This window comes from Piliocolobus tephrosceles, chromosome 5 (genome assembly GCF_002776525.5).
Source record: "Piliocolobus tephrosceles isolate RC106 chromosome 5, ASM277652v3, whole genome shotgun sequence".
In the NCBI taxonomy this organism is placed as follows: Eukaryota; Metazoa; Chordata; class Mammalia; order Primates; family Cercopithecidae; genus Piliocolobus; species Piliocolobus tephrosceles.
The window spans coordinates 101,078,464-101,091,727 of NC_045438.1; the positions used below are offsets into that span (position 1 = coordinate 101,078,464).

Consider the following 13,264-nt stretch of genomic DNA (forward strand, 5'->3'; position numbering starts at 1 on the left):
CATTCTGTTGACTTGTGGTAGAGAGTTCTGTAGAGGTCTGTTAGGTCCATTTGATCAAGTGTCGAGTTCAGGTCCTGAATATCCTTGTTAGTTTTCTTTACTGATGATGTGTCTAATACTATCAGTGAGATGTTGAAGTCTCCCACTATTGTTGTGTGGTTGTCTACATCTCCTCATAGGTCTCTAAGAACTTCCTTTATGAATCTGGGTGCTCCTGTGTTGGGTTCACATATTTTTAGGATAGTTAGTTATTCTTGTTGAATTGAACCCTTTATCATTATGAAATGCACTTCTTTGTCTTTTTTTTTTTTTTTTATCTTTGTTGGTTTAAAGTATGTTTTGTCTGAAATTGGAATAGCAACCCTTGCTTTTTTCTGTTTTTCATTTCTTTGGTAGATTTTTCTGCATCCCTTTACTTTGAGCCTATGGATGTCATTGGATGTGAGATGGGTCTCTTGAAGACAACATCCATTGAGTTTTGCTTCTGTATCTAACTTGTCTCTCTGTGCCTTTTAATTAGGAAAAAATATGGAATGCTTCATGAGTTTGCATGTCATTCTTGTGCAGGGGCCAAACTAATCTTTTCTGTATTGTTCCAATTTTAGCATATGTGCTGCCAAAGCAAGCACTACCGAAATGGTTTTTAAAGTTGCCCTAACATCCCCTGCTTCACTCTATTCATTCACAAAGGAAGATGTGCTCCTTCTCTGGTTGAAAGACTACTCATCAAAATAGAATCTTTATTACACTTTCTTCTGACTTCACATAAAATTGGCTCCAGCAATATTCCCTCACTCCCCTTTATTTCCACTTAAACCTTTAAATGTAGTCAGTCTTTAAATGTAGTCAGGATTATCCTTCAGAGAAAACAAGCAACCTGCCTAAAACAGACTATCCATTCATTCTCATCCAAGTCTCTTCTAAGTGTTGACTACACATCATGCCATTCATGTCTCAATTTATTGCATTATGCCCTTGTTCCCACTAACCCACTTAACTTAAACTAACCCACTATTATCTCCTAGTTATTAGATACAATTTCTGGTTTTAATCTCACTGGACTTCTCTGTGCTCTCACAATTTCTATGACATGGTATTGTCCTGTTGTCCCCTAGATTTTTATCTTTCATTCTCATCCTTTTTCATTGACTCTTAAATGTTATGGTTCTCCAGGGTTTGCTTCAGACCCTCTCTTTCAATGTGACCTCCTTGAGTGGTCACATTCATTTTACAGTTTCTGTCTACATGTTGATAATTTGTAGAGTTGACTAATCTCTAACTCTGTCTCAGACTCGCCCACAGGTGTCTTTCTTATAAACAGCTAAAAACATGGAATAAAAAGATAAAGTCATGGATATTACTCTACCTTGGGAGGATATAAGGTCCTCCCTGGGATAGGCAATGTGGACCCTGTTTGTCTTTCTGGTCACGTGTCTCCTTCTAACTTCAGCAACTCCCAAACATGTGATATTGTTCCTAGTCCTATACTTTTGCTCATGCTAGCCATTATGCTTGTAACACCCTCACCCACTCCACTACATTCCTTTCTTGGAATGACTAAGCATTCCTATCTCTCCAGGCTGGGCTAGGTGCCTTCCCGCATTCCCTATCCTCTGTAGCGACATCTCTCAAAGCATTGATAATACTGTATTAAAACCATCTCTTTGTGAATTAGCTCTTGCCCTTCAGGGCAGATATTGGGTCTTATCGACCTTATTCTCAGTACCAAGCACAGGGTCTGTCATATTAAAAAGTGCTCAACAAACAGCTGTTTAACTGAATTGGTAATTGCATTGACTATATTAGGCTCTAAGAAAAACTAGTGAAACAAGAGATGGTTTCCCTCTATTCTTTTACAGGAATAAAACCACATAATAAAAGCCCTACCAGACAATTTTCACTTGTGAGTCCATCTGTTTTGTGAGTATGTTTTGGAGGTGTTTGCTTCAAATCAAATCAGGCTATAAAAAAGAGAATTGAATTGGATCAGGGGTTGCCAGAGTATGGCCTTCTTTAAAGCTAAAGGACAGCTCTAGTTATAGATTTTGTTTCTAAGGATGACATTGGTGCTGCAGTACATTGTAACAGGAATGCATCAGTGTGAGAGCATTTATGATTGTTTTCTTTCCCCCTCAGCATAAAAATAGTTTGTCCCTCTAGGAAAGATAGCCTGACTTTATTAATGAAAGTGAAATTCTTCCTAAGGCCCTAACAGTATATTTAAAATGAATGGAAAGCACCACCAATGACAGATAAGATGAATTTTGCCCAAATTGTCCTGGAGCCATTTCCTACATATTTTGGAGAATATGAAATAAATACATGGTTACTGTATCTTCTGAAAAGATATTGAAGACACATTTCTTTACCATGACTTTCCTATATGTATTTCATTCTATACTTACACATCTTAAAGTTACTGTTCTGAGAAGGGGTTTCAGGTTTTCCCAGTGAGAAGTAAAAATGAGTTCTTAAACCAGAAATAAAACTTTCTTTTTTTTTTTTTTTTTTGAGATGGAGTCTTGCTCTGTCGCCCAGGCTGGGGTGTAGTGGCCGGATCTCAGCTCACTGCAAGTTCTGCCTCCCGGGTTTACGACATTCTCCTGCCTGAGCCTCCCGAGTAAGCTGGGACTACAGGTGCCTGCCATCTCGCCCGGCTAGTTTTTTGTATTTTTTAGTAGAGACGGGGTTTCACCATGTTAGCCAGGATGGTCTTGATCTCCTGACCTCGTGACCCGCCCGTCTCGGCCTCCCAAAGTGCTGGGATTACAGGCTTGAGCCACCGCGCCCGGCCAAGAAATAAAACTTTCATGAAGTCACTTTAAGTGTTTATATTGTCCCCCCCCAGCAACTTGCGATTAGTGGATTGCATGTTTAACATTAATATCCATGTTTAAAGAGAGCTCTGGTTACCTAACACGATTTCTTTAATCCTTTTAGCAACATAGTTCAATTCTTAAAATACAAGTGTTATTAAATCACCTCAAATCTTGCCTTGCCTTGCTTTTTTCTAGACAATTTCATAAACTTGAAAGCACCAAATAGCCAATACATCTTCCATTTTTACTTCTTGGACTTAGATTGTTTTACTTCCGATGAAGCAAATGCCTTTGATATATATACACTTTGATAATAATTGGTAACATTATCTGACCTTAAAGGTTATTGGTAGAGATGAACATATTATAATGTTTTCTTATTTCTAAAAGAAAAAATACATACTAATTTCATAGCTTATAATTTTGCCCATATCAGACATGAAGGTAAGAAAAGCTACACAAATTGTGATTTCTGTTTTTGGTAATAGAGAATTATAAAACCTGTTCAGAATTTATCCTCATTCTCTAAGAATGTGCCCTATTCCACCAGACATTTCAGAACATCAATTACTATGCACGCAGTAATTTTGAGATATTATTTATAATTCCTTAAAATGAAACTAAGGTCTTTCTACGCTAACCAGTTTTAAATAAGGATCCATCCGTGAATCCAGGACTAGTACTACACAAAATTATCAGAAAAAAAAAAATGGGTCTATTTTTTCAGGGAGAAAGGATCAGTGGTTTACATCAGATTCTAGCTGTGATTAACAAAAGGCTAAATTCCACTGAAATAAGTAAAGCCTGTTCGTATTCTTCCTTCTATTCCTTCCTCTCTTTCATTTCTTCCAGTATCTTCTAGATTCAAAATTCACTGGAAAGTACATTGAACTAGAAGTCACAAAACCCAGGAGCTACTTCCAATTCTATTATTTACTAACCATGTGGCTTTGGGCAGATAGCATTTCTCTAAGCTTTAGTTATCTTATCCTAAAATGTAGATAATAATGCCCTACAGTTCCCTGCCAAATGGGGAGGGCATAGCCTGAGTTATCAGAAACCAATAGCCAATTTCCCTTTCCTGAATGGAGATAGACATAACAATAAATCAACATAACAATCAGAATGTAAAAGAAGAAATCGCTGTCATAGTTAATACATTTAAAAATTTCACTCATCAGCTATGTAATGAAAAATATGTCAAATCAGGAAAGGAAAAAATGTGATTTATTTAGTCAGTGCGGAGGACAGACACCCTGGTTGCCAACCATGCCGGTTCAGAGTGACAGCCCTGGAAGGTTGCTCTTGGATAAAGTCATTCCTGTCAGCATTCTCACTGACATTTTTTATAAGATACATTTTGCTACCATTACATTAAATTTAACTTATGTTTAAATGATGGGAAAGTTTTTGTCTTAAAAATAGTCACTCCATCTGTATTCTGAAATTATTCTGTTTCATCACCATTGTTTATTGTGCTATCTCAACCATGCACGGTAGTCCATTCCATATGGGACACATCAGAGTAGCAATCTTTTTGATGGTTCAAACCTCAAATAAAATAATGTATGCATAAAGTCCCTGAAGTATTTAGTTTAAGTGTTCTTGCACAAAATTCAACACTTTCTGAGTGGTGCTTTTTCTCCCATATTCTTCCTTCTCTTTCTCTCTCTCACTCATCCTCTCAATAAAAGACAACAACAAAAAATCAATGTAACAATAACTAACTGTTAGGCTATTTTGTGTTGCTATAAAGGAATACCCAAGATTGGATAATTTATGAAAAAAAGAAGTTTATTTGGCTCATGGTTATGCAGGCTGTGCAAGCATGGCACCAGCATCTGCTGGGCTTTGGATGAGGCTTCAGGAAGCTTTTACTCATGGAAGAAGGCAAAGGGGGAACAAATATGTCCCATGGTGAGAGAGGAGGAGATACCAGCCTCTTTTAACAACCAGCTCTCACATGAACAAATAGAGCGAGAACTCTCATTCATTACCATGGGGAAGGCACCAACCCATTCATGAGGGATCCACCTGCATGACCAAAACACCTCCTATTAGGCCCCCACCCCAACATTGGGGACCACATTTCAACGTGACATTTGGAAGGGAACAAATTTCCAGACTATATCACTAGTGTATAGTGGAACTTACTATCTGCCAACCATTCCACTCAATGCTAATAAACATAGACGGGCGGATCACGAGGTCAGGAGATCGAGACCATCCTGGCTAACACGGTGAAACCCCGTCTCTACTAAAAATACAAAAAAAACTAGCTGGGCGAGGTGGCGGGCGCCTGTAGTCCCAGCTACTCGGGAGGCTGGGCAGGAGAATGGCGTAAACCCGGGAGGCGGAGCTTGCAGTGAGCTGAGATCAGGCCACTGCACTCCAGTCCGGGTGACAGAGAGAGACTCTGCCTCAAAAAAAAAAAAACCTTTTTATTACATTAATGGATTCATGATCAATGTATTATTTCATTTAATATTCTTTACAACCCTATGAGGTAGGTACTATTAATAACCCATTTTAAAGCCAAGGAAACTGAGGCACAGAGAGGCTAAGTCATTCTTGACATAAATGCTAAGTGATGGAGCTAAAATTAAAACTCCAGATATTAGGCTTCTGAGTCTCAGGCATCAAACACAATGTAATGAGTGTGAAATAAGGTTAGGACACTAGCATTCTTTCAGTTGTCAACAAGTATTTACTGAGTGTGTAGAAAGTGGTAGATCCTGTCCCATGGTGCTGGAACTATGAAGGTAAGTAAGATGTAATCCCAGCTCTCAAGAAGCTTCCAGCCTATTTCTGTGCTGTCACATATGGTAGCCCCAAATTACCATGTGGTTATTTTAATTGAAATTTAAGGAATTTTAATAAATAATTTAAGCTAATTATTTATCATTTACACTTAAGATAAAATTTATAATAAACTAAACTAAAACAATTTAATTGAATAAAATTAAAAGTAAATAAAATTGAAAATTTAGTTTTTGGTCATACTAGCCATATTTTAAGTGCTTGATAGCCACATGTGACTAGTGGCTGCCATACTAGACAGCACAGATTAGAGCATTTTCATTATTGCAGCACGTTCTATAGGCAGTGCTGGGTGTGCTTGTGTAGGATTGGGCGGGATCAAGTAAACAGGGAACTTATCAGTAGCTTGTATCAGCGCTATGCAGGGTGGCAAGGTGCCTTAGGAGCACAGAAAAAGGGATACTTGACTCAGGCCATAGGACTTAGAAATAGAAATGCTTTTCAGTGTAGGTGAATAGATCTAAGCCAAGATCCAGAAGGTTAAGTCAGAATTAGGCAGACAAAGCGAGGGAATGGGTATTTTAGGCAGAGGTGAGATGCTTTTTAGCTAATTTTTAGCATGACTCTTCCAGATCAAATATTTGATACTTAAATACTATTCTCAAAGAATCTGAAATATTAAGGCAAAATACCTGAGAGCCCAGGATGGAAATGGGTCATGGGATGGGGAAAGGAGACGCCCATCCTTATCCTGATGTTTTATACCCTGCCCTGCAGCAATGCTGAGCTGCCAGCAAACAAGTATAGTCTCCTCCAGCTTTTATCAGGCAGCGCCATTAATCAGAGACTTTCAACTATCATTCCACACCACAGCAATGTGAAATGCTCCAGGCTGTCACCTAGTCCTTTTAGGGTAGTTTCTCTTTATTTTACTTTAGTCCCATTTCTTAAAATGGAGAGACTGTCAGAATGCAGTGACAATTGTGAGAATTTCAAAGGTGCCTTTGCCTACCAAGCTGAGTTTCTAACAGCCTGATGGAGTGGATCATATCACTCATTATTTTCATGAGGAAGAATGCTGTAGTGTGGCGATTTACAGAAAAGGTTATTGAATATTGAGGTAATAATCTTGTAACTTTTCCTCCACATTTCAAGGGCATTAGTTGGAAGCTATCATTAATATGGTAAAATCATAGATATTAACAAGGATTTAATAAGCTATACACACACACAAAATCCATTCTCAAAGGAATACATTCAGAAGAATATTATTCATTAATTCATTGGCAAAGGATTACATGAATTCTGAAAGGAATTAAAACTGAATGACTTATGAGACTAAGTAGGAAGATACGCAGTTTTCACTTTTAGGTCACCAATTTTCATTTTTCTGAGTTGAATAAGACCAAGGGGATTTTTGACTGAAAATATATTTGGACATACAGGTTCGTCTTAACCTAAATTGACCCCATGTTTTCTTTAATCTTTATTTACCTAGAAAGGCCCATGATTCTTTTTTCAAATTAGATTGAGTTTTTTTCTTCTTACATAAAAAGACAACAGGAGAGGGAAGGCAGGGATAATTTCTGGGATCAAATATTTAAATTTTATTGTCTCCTGAAATGTTTTTATTTCATAAATAGCCTCAGTGTATGCCTCTCTAGTTATTGTTTTAGCCTACTGTTCCATAAACTAGAAATAACCTCAACCATAAAACTCATTATATGTATTATTATTTATCATTTTAATGCATTATTTCGCAAACACATTCCACTTGCTAAATTTTTGTAGTACACAGAGCAGTATCCTATTTATCACCCTGGATCCACACAAGAGCCCCTTAACATAGGCGAAACAATTAGCATCACTGCCGTTTTAGCAGAGAAAGAATGCATGTCTCAGATGGGCTAAAATGGTGACCCAAGATCATAGAACTGGTCCTCAAATACAGTCTCAAGATTGAGTGCTCTTTTCACTTTGAGCCAATAAATCTGGGGAAATAGAACAGTAGCTAAACCAATAACTGTCATTCAAGGTCAGTCTGTTCATCTTAATTAACACAGGCTGGGAAGGCACAATCATTATGGGTTCCTCTCCTTGAAGTTACATTACTGGCCTAGTTGGTTGTGATAGTGATTGGAAAAACAGAAACTAGCTCTAACAAGAAATACGTAATCTGGGTACAAATGAGTGGTGGCTCTGGAAACTCCAGGAAAGGCACGTCCCCTGCAATGGAAAGCATGAGAAGGGAATGCTGGGGTGGTAAGGAGCATTGTGAGCCTGGAAAAGTAGCAGCACACATTTCTGATACTATTCCAAGGCTCTCATTCTTCTACTACAAGAGGAGGCATTGGTGACTCTATTGATTAAGAGAAGAGCACAATGAAGCTGTAAAATGCCCTAGAAATAATTTCTTTCAGCCTCTTAATAAAGAAAGAAATGGATTTAAACAGGTTCTGCACCAGTCCAGTGTCCCACAGCTTCACAAAGTCAGGACTAGAACCAATATCCTCTAACTGCAAGTGCAAGCCTTTTTAACAGAGATTTTAATTCAGCATTAACCAAACTGTTCCATACAGCTTGAATATCCTGTGAGATGTGAGCAGATACTTCTATAAATAAAGGAAAGAAATAAATAAAGAAGGTTAGGCTTCCACATGCAAATAAGTTTGGGAAATGCAGAGTTAATCACTATTTTAAAACTTTATTTACTGTAAAAATTCTCAGAGCCTTTACATGATAATATGCACAATGTATTTTTAAGGGCAGCAGATATATTATGTGTGATTTCCCCAATTTCTTTTTTACCATGGAACATTTCTTTGAGGAAAATCCTACTACTATTTATATCACAGGATATTACATTTCCACAGAGTATAGCTTGGGAAAAGTAGGTCTAATGTTATGAGATGTTCTCAAGGGAATTTCAGAGTTGATTTGAGTGAGTTTTCATGGTTTTTTTTTTTAATGTTTGAAAATAGGGAATAAAAAGAAATAGTTTCAGCTTCTGGCAGCACATCTCTCTCTCTACAAAACTAGAAAATAATTTTATTAAATGTCTAGGCTAATAGAAAGTAAGAACAGTCTTCAAGGGAGTCCTCCACCTCTAAAAAAATACCATGAGCTAAAACCTGAGCACTAAGTCATAAGCACATGCTCGTGTGTGCACACACACACACACACTCCTAGGAGAAAGGAAGGCAGGGATGCCCTAAAGAAAGAGGCTGATATCGGCACGACACTCAAGAGACTAAGCCTTGACACAGAGGCAATAAGGACAAGCTGAACCTGAGGCTGAATTAAATTGAATTAAATTTCAGACCCAGTGAAGATGGTAAATGGTAGCATATTCTGGCATCTAGCAGAAGCAAAAGTAAATTTTCAAAAAAGAAAAATATCTTCAATATAAGTCTTAGAATCAGCGCGGGTTTGGATAGACCAGTTGTGGGCTCAAATCAGAATCACTGAACATAAGGAAACAAATAAGCATGAATGAAAGGCAGCAAGGAAAAAAAAAGATTCAGGTCTCCAAGAATTTCATATACAATAATTATAAAAAAAAATTATAACATAATTATGTAAGCAACTTTTCTTTAGAAAACATGAAAGAATGGACTTCCACTTCCAGGAAGACAGAGTAGGACGTACTTTTCCTTATTATTTTTACTAAGTACAACTAAAACCCCAAGCCATTATAAAACAAACATAAGAAGCCTATAAAAGGTAGAGAAAAGAAAGCAAACCAGCTAAAAATCACAGGACCCAAGAAACAATAAGCCCCATGTGGTTTTTTTGCTTCATTTATTCCAGGCTTTGAGCTAACGAATCCAGCAACCCAAAAACACCAGTGGGTACAAAGAAGAAAAAAGTTTCAACAAAAGTCTGCTTTCTGTAGCCAATAGACCAGTAAAGGAGCAGCCTATCAAGACAGAAAACTTCTAGATGATCACTACTGTATCCCTGCCAAACACGACAGGAAAACAGTGTGGCCTCATATCCAACCACACCAACAAAGGACAAGTAGGGAACATAGACTTCTACCTTCCAGTGCTTTTATGAGTGCTCAAAACACTCCTTCCAGAGTGATGTTAGAGATGACTAAGTATGGAAACAGGCTTTTATCTCCATTAGCCAATAACAATTTCCTTACCCATGGTACTAGTGGAAACCACATATCATTCTAGACTTCTATCTTCACCCAGCAGTGTCAAGATACCATCCTGAATCCCCACTGAAATGGTGTCAGAATAGGCCTAGTGGAGAATTAAGATTTTTTCACCATCACAGTGGTGATGGGGCCACAGCCACTATGGTGTTAGCAGAGATCATGTGGGGAGCCAGAACTACCACTCACTCCTAGCGGTAATGAGAAGCTTCACATTGGTGTCAAAGGAAACTGAGAGGGAAATCTGGACTTTTATTTCTACATGTTATTAACAAAGAAGCATCCCTCCCTTTCCCTCGGAGTGGCATTAGAGAGGAAAAATTACATCTTACTTATATGGGAGAAACAAGTAGAATGACAGCAGATTTCTTATGAGAAATCATAGAAGCCAGAAGAAAGTAGCACAATGTTTTTTCGACTGCTGAAAGGAACTGTCAACTGAGAATCCTAACTAGCAAAACATACTTCAGTAATGGAGAGAAAATCAAGACATTCTCAAATTAAGGAAATGAAGAAAAATTAAGAAAATCTGTTGCCAGCAGATCTACCCCATATGAAAAGCTAATTAAAATTCACTGTGGATGGGCACGGTGGTTCATACCTATAATCCCAGCATTTTGGGAGGCCAAGGTGGGTGGATCACCTGAGGTCAATAGTTCGAGACCAGTCTGGCCAACATGGCAAAACCCCATCTCTACTAAAAATACAAAAATTAGCCAGGTGTGGTGGCACATGCCTGTAGTCCCAGCTACTCGGGAGACTGAGGTAGGAGAATCCCTTGAACCCAGGAGGCAGAGATTGCAGGGAGCTGAGACTGCGCCACTGCACTCCAGCCTGGGTGACAGAGCAAGACACCATCTCAAAAAAAAAAATTTTTTTTTAATTCACTGAACAGAAAGAAGACAGTAAAAGAAGGAAACTTGAAATATCAGAAAGGAAGAAAGAACACAGTTGGCAAAAATATGGGTAAATACTATTAACTTTCTTTCTCCTAAGTTTTTTTTTAAAAGCTGTATTTCACAAAAAATAATATATGGTGTCATTCTAAATGTATATATAGAAAACATTTAAAACAATTATAAATAGAGCGGGGGTAAAAGGACATAAAAGGAGATAATTTTCTATATTTCATTTAAACTGGTAAAATTATGACACCAATAGACAGTGACAATTCTGTATATAAAATGTAACACTTAGAGCAACCACTAAAAAGTTATATAAAAAGATATGCTCAAAAGCTCTACAGAAACATCAAAATGGAATTATAAGTAATGTTCAAATATCCCATAGGAAGGTGTAAAAAAGAAAGCAGAAAAGTTAAAAGCAGAGAAAACAAATAGAAAATGAAAAATAAAATGACAAACTTAAGTCCTAATATATGAAAAATGATAGGAAATGTAAATGGCCTAAATACATAAATTAGAATAGAGATTAGCAGAGCAAATTTAAATCCACCAAAAGACATGAAAGTCTTAAATGTTTGTATGCCAAACAAAAGAGCTAAAAAAAAAAGTGAAACAAAAACTGATAGAACTAAAGGAGAAATGTACAATCCTCAATTATAGTAGAAGACTCCAACACAGTTCTCAACACTTAATAAGACAACTAGATAGAAATCAGCAAGAACATAAAAGAACTCAACATTATCATCCAACACAACCTAATTGGTATTTATAGAATATTCCACCCACCAACAACTGAATACACATTACTTTCAAGTTTCCACAGAACATATACAAAGTAGACAATATCTGGGTCATAAAAATACCTCAAAAAATTTAAAATAATAATATTGAAACTTATACAGTGTGCTCTCCAACCACAACATAACCAACCTAGAAATTAATAACAAAAAAATAAGAAAATCTCCAAATACTTGGAAACCCAACAATACATTTTTAAATAGGCTGTATGTCAAAGAGGATGTCTCAAGGAATTTTTAAAAAAATATACATTGACTGAATGAAAATAAAAACAAAAAACATTGACTGAATGAAAATAAAAACAAAATATTTCAAAATTTGTTGGACATGACTAAAACAGTGAAGAAAGGGAAATTAATAGCTCTGAATGCATAGAATGGAAAAGAAAAAAAACATGTAAGGTCCCACCTCAAAAACCTAGATAAACAGAAAACAAAATAAACCCAAGGCAAGCAGAATGAAGAAGGTAATCAAGATAAGAGCAGGAATTGCTGAAGTAAAACAGAAACGCATTAGAAAATGTAAATAAATCAATGAGCTTGTTCCTTGAAAAGATCAATAAAATTGACAAATCTGTAGCAAAACTGACAAATAAAAAAAACAGAAAAGATACAACCTATGTTTATACAAAAACCTGTACATATATGTTATTAGCATATTTATTTGTGATAACCAAACCTGGAATCAGTCCAGATATTCAGCAACAGGTGAATGGTTAAAAAAAACTGTGGTATATCCATTCATGCAATACTCCTTAGCAGTAAAAAGGAATCAACTACTGATACACAGCAACGTGGATGAATTTCCAGCAAACTGTGAAGTGAAAAAGTCAGTCTCACATGTTATGGAATATATGATTCCATTTATGTAGCATTCTTGAAAGTGACAAAAATATCGATTTCCAGGAGTCAAAGCCAGGATGATGTGGTAGGGAACTGGTTGTGGCTATAAAAAGGTAACATGAGGGACGCTTGTGATGATGGAAATGTTCTATATATTAGTTGCATCAATGTCAATATCCTGAATATAATATTGTCCCATAGTTTGGCAAGGTATTATCATTGTATAGTATCTTGTATTATTTCTTACAACTACATGTGAATCTATAATTGTCAAAAAATGACAATTTAATTAAAGCATATAGTAAATAGGTAAAAGAATAAAATAAAAAAATTACAAAAATGGTCAAAAATATTTTATTTTATTTTACTTTATTCAACTTCTATTTTAAGTTCAGGGATGTATATGCAGGATGTGCAGGGCTTTACATACTCCTGGGGCTGGAGTATGTAAAACTCTTGGGTCTCTACGTGTGCCTGAGTGACTGCTCTACGGAGACTCCACACAAGTTTGTATATCAGACCCAAGGCCCTGGTGATGTGGGCTCACGACGTCATCTCCGGATCCGTGGGTCACAAAGGTCCGTGGGAGATGCGTGGTTTCCCAGGCAGGTCACACAATCACTCACCACTTCCCTTGGCTGGGGGTGGGGGTTCATTTGGCTCCGTGTGGCTCCCAGGTGGGCCAACCTCCACCAACCCCGTTCCTGCTTTCCTTGGTTCTATGTGGGTCAAGTTGTTTGCCTAGTCAGTCCCAATGTGAGAACCTGGATATTTCCATTGAAGGTGCCGAATTCACTGATCCCTTTTCATTCCTCTCTGCGAGTGCTGCAGACCACAGCTGCTTCTGTTCAGTCATCTTGTTTGTTCCAAAAGTATCTTTAAATTAGATGAGGCCAACTGGTGGCTTACACCTGTAATCACAGCACTTTGAGAGGCCAAGGCAGGCAGATCGCTTGAGCCCAGGAGTTTGAGACC

General features: G+C 37.2%; 1 non-coding gene across 1 annotated transcript; it reads right to left on the bottom strand.

Moving 5' to 3' along the window:
- Positions 1–522: 522 nt before the first annotated feature.
- LOC111528423 lies at positions 523–629 on the bottom strand. The gene has a single exon (XR_002726976.1). It is a non-coding gene; the product is annotated as a U6 spliceosomal RNA (small nuclear RNA).
- Positions 630–13,264: the final 12,635 nt, after the last annotated feature.